Here is an 8,778-nt window from a genome sequence, read left to right on the forward strand (position 1 = left end):
CGACCTGAAGCAGCCCAGCCATACCGACACAGGGGCCACCGCACCCCACACCCACCCCATAAATAATTACAAATATATCTGGGTTAAATTCCCAGTGTAAGGCCACATGGTAATGGCACCTACAGCATCTGAGAGCCAGCTTACCTGGGGATACCCCTGGCTTCCCCTATGGCACTTCTGGAGTCAGCAATCCCTCCTAATGCTGACCCATTTATGCCTCTCTATATACAATACACAAAGTGGAAAGCTGCTCAATCAGATTGTAATGTCACTCAGGTGCTAAAAGGGGAGGGGTAATTCTGTGTAGGAAAAAAACTGTGTTCCCTAATGCACACCGAGTGAATAATATTTCTACATAATAATAGTCAGATAATACGGAGATCTTAGTTGCGTATATCTGCAGATATAGGGTTAAGCCCCCAGGCCGATCGACAAGGCTTCTCCGTCACTGGGGGTCCCTAATACTAGGTATGGGCCGGGGGTGCAGGACCCCACGATGTCGGCACAGGTCGGCCACCCCAGGTCAGCACACAGGTGAGAATTAATAAGGGTTAATAAGAAGCACAGAAGTGCTATGTAAGTGGTGTGATTAAAATAATGTATACAAAGTGATAGGAAAAATAATAAGTGTTAATAAAGTGTTAGGGTGTGCCGACCTGAAGCAGCCCAGCCATACCGACACAGGGGCCACCGCACCCCACACCCACCCCATAAATAATTACAAATATATCTGGGTTAAATTCCCAGTGTAAGGACACATGGTAATGGCACCTACAGCATCTGAGAGCCAGCTTACCTGGGGATACCCCTGGCTTCCCCTATGGCACTTCTGGAGTCAGCAATCCCTCCTAATGCTGACCCATTTATGCCTCTCTATATACAATACACAAAGTGGAAAGCTGCTCAATCAGATTGTAATGTCACTCAGGTGCTAAAAGGGGAGGGGTAATTCTGTGTAGGAAAAAAACTGTGTTCCCTAATGCACACAGAGTGAATAATATTTCTACATAATAATAGTCAGATAATACGGAGATCTTAGTTGCGTATATCTGCAGATATAGGGTTAAGCCCCCAGGCCGATCGACAAGGCTTCTCCGTCACTGGGGGTCCCTAATACTAGGTATGGGCCGGGGGTGCAGGACCCCACGATGTCGGCACAGGTCGGCCACCCCAGGTCAGCACACAGGTGAGAATTAATAAGGGTTAATAAGAAGCACAGAAGTGCTATGTAAGTGGTGTGATTAAAATAATGTATACAAAGTGATAGGAAAAATAATAAGTGTTAATAAAGTGTTAGGGTGTGCCGACCTGAAGCAGCCCAGCCATACCGACACAGGGGCCACCGCACCCCTCCCCTTTTAGCACCTGAGTGACATTACAATCTGATTGAGCAGCTTTCCACTTTGTGTATTGTATATAGAGAGGCATAAATGGGTCAGCATTAGGAGGGATTGCTGACTCCAGAAGTGCCATAGGGGAAGCCAGGGGTATCCCCAGGTAAGCTGGCTCTCAGATGCTGTAGGTGCCATTACCATGTGGCCTTACACTGGGAATTTAACCCAGATATATTTGTAATTATTTATGGGGTGGGTGTGGGGTGCGGTGGCCCCTGTGTCGGTATGGCTGGGCTGCTTCAGGTCGGCACACCCTAACACTTTATTAACACTTATTATTTTTCCTATCACTTTGTATACATTATTTTAATCACACCACTTACATAGCACTTCTGTGCTTCTTATTAACCCTTATTAATTCTCACCTGTGTGCTGACCTGGGGTGGCCGACCTGTGCCGACATCGTGGGGTCCTGCACCCCCGGCCCATACCTAGTATTAGGGACCCCCAGTGACGGAGAAGCCTTGTCGATCGGCCTGGGGGCTTAACCCTATATCTGCAGATATACGCAACTAAGATCTCCGTATTATCTGACTATTATTATGTAGAAATATTATTCACTCGGTATGCATTAGGGAACACAGTGTTTAGGAAGGACCAGCGTCTCTGTGAGGAGAAAATGGCGCTGGAAAGAGCTGTGAGGGCTAAGCCACGCCCCCTCACCGGCGCGCTTCAGTCCCGCTCAAATCCACATTTTTATACTGGCAAGGGTCTATATTTAGTGCCTAGGCACTTTAAATATACATATTTGCCAGTTGAAAACCTCAGTGTTCATGCTGCCCAGGGCGCCCCCCTGCACCCTGCCAGTGCCGCTGTGTGTGTGGGAGCATGGCGCTCAGCGCGACCGCTGCGCGGTACCTCAACACTGAAGTCTTCTGCCGTCACTGAAGTCTTCTTTTCTTCTTTTACTCACCCGGCTTCTTTCTTCTGGCTCTGCAAGGGGGGTGACGGCACGGCTCTGGGAACGTGCAGCTAGGCGTACCAAGTGATCGGACCCTCTAGAGCTAATGGTGTCCAGTAGCCTAAGAAGCAGCGCCTTTGAACTCAGAGAAGTAGGTCTGCTTCTCTCTCCTCAGTCCCACGAAGCAGGGAGCCTGTTGCCAGCAGGACTCCCTGAAAATAATAAACCTACCAAAGTCTTTTCAGAGAAACTCAGTAGAGCTCCCCTGTGTGACCAGTCTCTCTGGAGTCTGGACTCTGGAGGAGGGGCAGAGGGAGGAGCCAGTTCACACCCAATCAAAGTCTTAAAGTGTGCCTATGTCTCCTGCGGATCCCGTCTATACCCCATGGTTCCTGAAGCATCCACAGCATCCTCTAGGACGTATGAGAAAAAAAAAAGACTGCCCCCACCTACACGTCTATCTCTTTCTAAGCAAAAATGAGTTTTATGGTAAGAACTTACCATTGTTAAAACTCTTTCTGCGAGGTACACTGGGCTCCACAAGGAATAGACATAGGGGTGTAGAGTAGGATCTTGATCCGAGGCACCAACAGGCTGAAAAGCTTGGACTGTTCCCAGAATGCATAGCGCCACCTCCTCTATAACCCCGCCTCCCTGCACAGGAGCTCAGTTTTTAGTTAACCAGCCCAATGCAGTAGCAGGAAAAGAGACGACAACGGTTAGTAGCCACATACACCACACTCTCACGACAGGAGAAGTGTCAGCGGCTAATGCCATACCAACCCAAAGAAGCTAAGTGCGTCAGGGTGGGCGCCTTGTGGAGCCCAGTGTACCTCGCAGAAAGAGTTTTAACAAAGGTAAGTTCTTACCATAAAACTTGTTTACTGCTGCGGGGTACACTGGGCTCCACAATGAATAGACATAGGGGATGTCCTAAAGCAGTTCCTTATGGGAGGGGACGCACTGTAGCGGGCACAAGAACCTGGCGTCCAAAGGAAGCATCCTGGGAAGCGGCAGTATCGAAGGCATAGAACCTTATGAACGTGTTCACTGAGGACCACGTAGCCGCCTTGCACAATTGTTCAAAGGTCGCACCACGGCGGGCCGCCCAAGAAGGTCCAACAGACCGAGTAGAATGGGCCGTAATGTGAGCAGGAGCTGACAGACCAGCCCTCACATAAGCATGTGCAATCACCATTCTAATCCATTTGGCCAATGTTTGCTTGTGAGCAGGCCAGCCCCATTTGCGAAATCCAAACAGCACAAAGAGAGAATCAGATTTCCTAATAGAAGCAGTTCTCTTCACATTGATATGGAGAGCCCGTACCACATCCAAAGACCGCTCTTTGGGAGACAGATCAGGAGAAACAAGTGCCGGAACCACAATCTCCTGGTTAAGGTGGAACTAAGAAACCACCTTAGGTAAATATCCGGGACGAGTCCTAACAACTGCCTGGTCACGGTGAAATATCAGATATGGGGAACTACAGGACAAGGCACCCAAATCTGACACTCTTCTAGCTGAAGCAATAGCCAGCAGAAACACCACCTTAAAACCACTTAACTGGCATGGTCAGATTTCATGAAACTGCGCCGTCCCACCCTGTCCCCCCCGTTTTTGACGAGGAGATCCATTCTGCAGATGTGCATAATATAATGTTTAAATATTTTAAAAAATACTTTTTCAACTTGATTAAATAAAATAAATTTAAAAAAAACAATGTTTTAACGCTTTTGAAGGGAAAAATCGTCAGTTTAAAGCCACTTAAGGTCAGCTGAACCAAGAGGTTCAAACAGAGACTCATGTAGCGCCTCCAAAACCACCGACATGTCCCAAGGAGCCACAGGCGGGACATAGGGAGGTTGGATACGCAAGACACCCTGAGTAAAGGTATGCACATCAGGTAAGGTCGCAAATTTTCTCTGAAACCACACCGACAAGGCAGATATTTGAACCTTGAGGGAGGCCAGATGCAGGCCTAAGTCCAGGCCCTGCTGAAGAAAAGCCAACAACCTGGCTATACTAAACTTGGAAGCGTCATAATCGTTAGATGCGCACCAAAGTAAGAATGCCAGACCCTATAGTAAATCCGAGCCGAAGCCGGTTTCCGGGCCCGCAACATAGTTTGAATGACCGTCTCAGAAAACCCTTTAGCCCTTAAGACGGAAGCTTCAAGAGCCACGCCGTCAAAGACAGCCGGGCTAGGTCCTGGTAGACACAGGGGTTCTGAACGAGGAGGTCTGGGCGTTGTGGAAGTAGAATTGGACGCTCTGACGATAGGCCTTGCAGGTCTGAGAACCAGTGTCGTCTGGGCCACGCTGGAGCTATGAGAAGCAGAATTCCTTTTTCTTGCTTGAACTTCTGAATTACCCTGGGCAGGAGTGACACCGGAGGGAATACGTACGGCAGCCGAAACCTCCACGGTACCGCCAGCGCATCCACGAATGCTGCTTGAGGATCCCTTGTCTTTGCTCCGAAGACCGGAACCTTGTAATTGTGTCGAGACGCCATCAGATCTACGTCTGGAAGGCCCCACCTTTCCACTAGGAGTTGAAACACTTCTGGATGGAGGCCCCACTCGACGGCATGTACGTCCTGATGACTGAGAAAGTCTGCTTCCCAATTCAGGACTCCCGGAATGAATATTGCCGATATGGCCGGTAGATGGCGTTCTGCCCAATGTAGAATCCGTGAGACTTCCTTCATTGCCAAGCGGCTTTGAGTGCCGCCTTGATGATTTATGTAAACCACTGTGGTGGCGTTGTCCGACTGTACTTGAACAGGACGGTTCTGAATTAAATGCTGGGCCAGGTTCAATGCATTGAAGACCACCCGCAACTCCAGAATGTTGATTGAGAGGAGGGACTCCTCCTTGGTCCACCGACCCTGAAGGGACTGTTGCTCCAGCACCGCTCCCCAACCTCTGAGACTGGCATCTGTCGTCAACAGGACCCAGTCGGATATCCAGTAGGGACGGCCCCTGCACAATCATTGGTCCTGGAGCCACCAGTGCAGCGACAGACGGACCTCCGGAGCCAATGAGATCATGTGAGACCTTATCCGGTGAGGCAGGCCGTCCCACTTGGCTATAATTAGCCTCTGGAGGGAGCGAGAATGGAATTGAGCATACTCCACCATGTCGAATGCTGAGACCATGAGGCCCAGCACCTGCATTGCCGAATGTATCGACACTTGCGGACGAGAAAGGAAGCAACTAATCCTGTCCTGAAGCTTCAGGACTTTCTCCTGAGACAACAACCACCTCTGGTTGTGAGTGTCCAACAGCGCTCCCAGGTGCACCATGCTCTGAGCAGGGACCAGGGAGGATTTCTTCCAGTTGATAAGCCACCCGTGGGCTTTTGGAAACTAGACCGTCATGTCCAGATGACGCAGGAGAAGATCTGGGGAATTTGCCAGGATTAACTAGTCGTCCAGATACGGCAGTATCCTGACCCCTTGACGGCGGAGTACCGCCGTCATCACCGCCATAACTTTGGTGAAGACTCGCGGAGCCGTTGTTAAACCAAAAGGTAACGCCCGAAACTGGTAATGTAGGTTGCCAATAGCGAACCTCAGGTATTGTTGATGTGACACTGCTATAGGAATATGCAGGTAAGCATCCTGTATGTCCAGGGAGACCCCAGGTTCCAAGGCCAGAACTATAGAGCGAAGGGTTTCCATACAGAACTTGGAGAAAGGAAGCAATGAATCCTGTCCTGAAGCTTCAGGACTTTCTCCTGAGATAAGAACAACCTCTGGTTGTGAGTGTCCAATAGCGCTCCCAGGTGCACCATGCTCTGAGCAGGAACCAGGGAGGATTTCTTCCAGTTGATGAGCCGCCCGTGGGCTTGTAGAAACCGGACCTTCATATCCAGATGACATAGGAGAAGTTCTGGGGAATTTGCCAGGATTAACAAGTCGTCCAGATACAGCAGTATCCTGACCTCTTGACGGCGGAGTACCACCGTCATCATCGCCATGACCTTGGTGAAGACTCGCGGAGCCGTAGTTAAATCAAAAGGTAACGCCCGAAACTGGTAATGGAGGTTGTCAATCGCAAACCTCATGTATTGCTGATGTGGCGCTGCTATAGGAATATGCAGGTAAGCATCCTGTATATCCAGGGAGACCATGTAGTCCCCAGGTTCCAAGGCCAGAACTATAGAGCGAAGGGTTTCCATACGGAACTTGGAAACCTTCACAAACCTGTTCAATGCCTTGAGGTTGAGAATGGGCCGGGAGGACCCATTCGGTTTCGGGACTAAAAACAGCGGAGAATAGTACCCCCGGCCTCTCTGCGCAAGAGGCACCTATACTACGACTCCTGTATCCAGGAGGGTCTGTACCACCGAATGTAGAGTGTTTGCCTTTGTCCGGCAAAATCGATGAGGGGGTCGGTTTTTGAAGGCTATGGCGTAACCTCGAGTGACGACTTCCCGTACCCAGGCATCTGAAGTGGTCTTCAACCATTCCTGGGTATACCCTAGAAGCCGGCCCCCCACCCTGGGATCCCCCAGGGGCAGGCCCGCCCCATCATGCGGCAGGCTTATCGGTCTTGGAAGCTGGCTGACGGGCCGCCCAGGCTCTTTTGGGCTTTGGCTTACCAGGTTTGGAAGTGCGGGTCTGCTTGTTGTACGCCTGACCTTTTGCTTTACCTGAAGGACGAAAGGGGCGAAAGGAAGTACCTTTAGCCTTCGACACAGAAGGATTGGTACTTGGCAGACAGGCAGTTTTGGCAGTAACCAAGTCAGCCACTATCTTAAGTCCTCCCCAAACAGAATATCTCCCTTGAAAGGGAGTACCTCCAGGGTTTTTCTAGAATCCAGATCCACAGACCAGGATCTCAGCCACAATATCCGGTGAGCCAGGACTGACGTAGTAGAGGCCTTGGCTGCTAGGATACCGGCATCAGAAGCTGCCTCTTTAATATAGCGAGAAGCTGTGACAATATATGACAAACTTTATCTAGCATGGTCAGAAGAGATTTCAGCTTCTAACTCCAAGGCCCATGCTTCAATAGCCTCTGCAGCCCATGTTGCTGCAATAGTGGGCCTTTGTGCAGCACCCGTGAGGGTGTAAATCGCTTTCAAACAACCCTCCATACGTTTATCCGTAGGCTCTTTTAGAGACGTGACGGTAGTGACAGGTAGAGCTGAGGAAACCACCATCCTTGCCACATGTGAGTCTACTGGAGGAAGCGTTTCCCAATTTTTAGACAACTCTGGCGCAAGGGGATAGCGAGCCAGCATCTTCTTTTGAGGCACAAACTTCTTACCCAGGTTTTCCCAGGGTTCCTGTCGTATATCCACTAGGTGGTCAGAGTGAGGTAAAACTTGTTTAACCACCTTCTGACGCTTGAACCTATCTGGTTTCTTAGGAGGGACGGATGGCTCGGGATCATCCGTAATCTGTAAAATCAACTTAATAGCCTCCAAAAGATCAGGAACATCCACATGTGAACTACCCTCCCCATCAGCAGTATCTGTGTCAGAATCTGTGGGGTCAGTGTAAGCGCCGTCTTCATCAGACGAGGTGTCAGTGACAGCAGTGGATTGTGAGGAGATAAGAGCTCGCTTAGAGGACCCCTTGGGCTTGGGCGAGCGAGGGTCAGACTTTTTAGTAGTCAGTGACTGGTTCTAACTTCTTCAATTGAGCAGATAAGTCGTCCGCCCACGGCGGGTTAGCTGCAGGGACCACATACGGTTGTACCGGCATAGGGGGTCCCATAGGGGGTGTTAGTTAATTAACTACCGTATGTAGAAGCGTGGAAAAAGCGGCCCACGGTGGGTCATTAAGTACCTCCGTTGCCACAGTCCCACTGGGGGGCAAGGAACCTCCAGAACCAGAGCGCACAGCTGCTATATCCTCCTCATAGGATTCTGTGGCTTCAGCAACACCGGCAGTGTGTTCAGCCCCAGAACTGTTACCCTCAGAAGCAGACATGATGTAACTTGCAGTCTCAGGCAACACAGTACAATTGGCAGCAGCACAATACCTCTTACCCAAACCCCTGCGCAGTGTAGTCAGCACTAGCAGAGATAAAGGAGAGATATGGTGACTAAAATCACAGAGAAAAATACGTATTAAAGTATATCTTTGTGAAAATACTATATAAATATAAAACCTGACGCACCAAGCCCCCTCGGGTTATAGAATATAGGGATAGCAAGTTGAGTGAGAGACACAAAATGGACACCACTCAGCTAGCTTATGCACACACAGATAGTCACAGTTTGTACAATGCAGAGGTTATTACTAACAATAATACTGCACTGGACTAGCTTATATATATATATATATATATATATATATATATATATATAGCTATGTAGTCAATAGATATAACACTGCACAGTAAGAACTGGATGTATATCACAGGGTAATTGTACTAGAAAACCCTAAGGGGGTAATTCCAAGTTGATTGCAGCAGGAAATTTTTTAGCAGTTAGGCAAAACCATGTGCACTGCAGGGGAGGCAGATA

The sequence above is a fragment of the Pseudophryne corroboree genome, chromosome 2 (genome assembly GCF_028390025.1).
Source record: "Pseudophryne corroboree isolate aPseCor3 chromosome 2, aPseCor3.hap2, whole genome shotgun sequence".
Lineage (NCBI taxonomy): Eukaryota > Metazoa > Chordata > Amphibia > Anura > Myobatrachidae > Pseudophryne > Pseudophryne corroboree.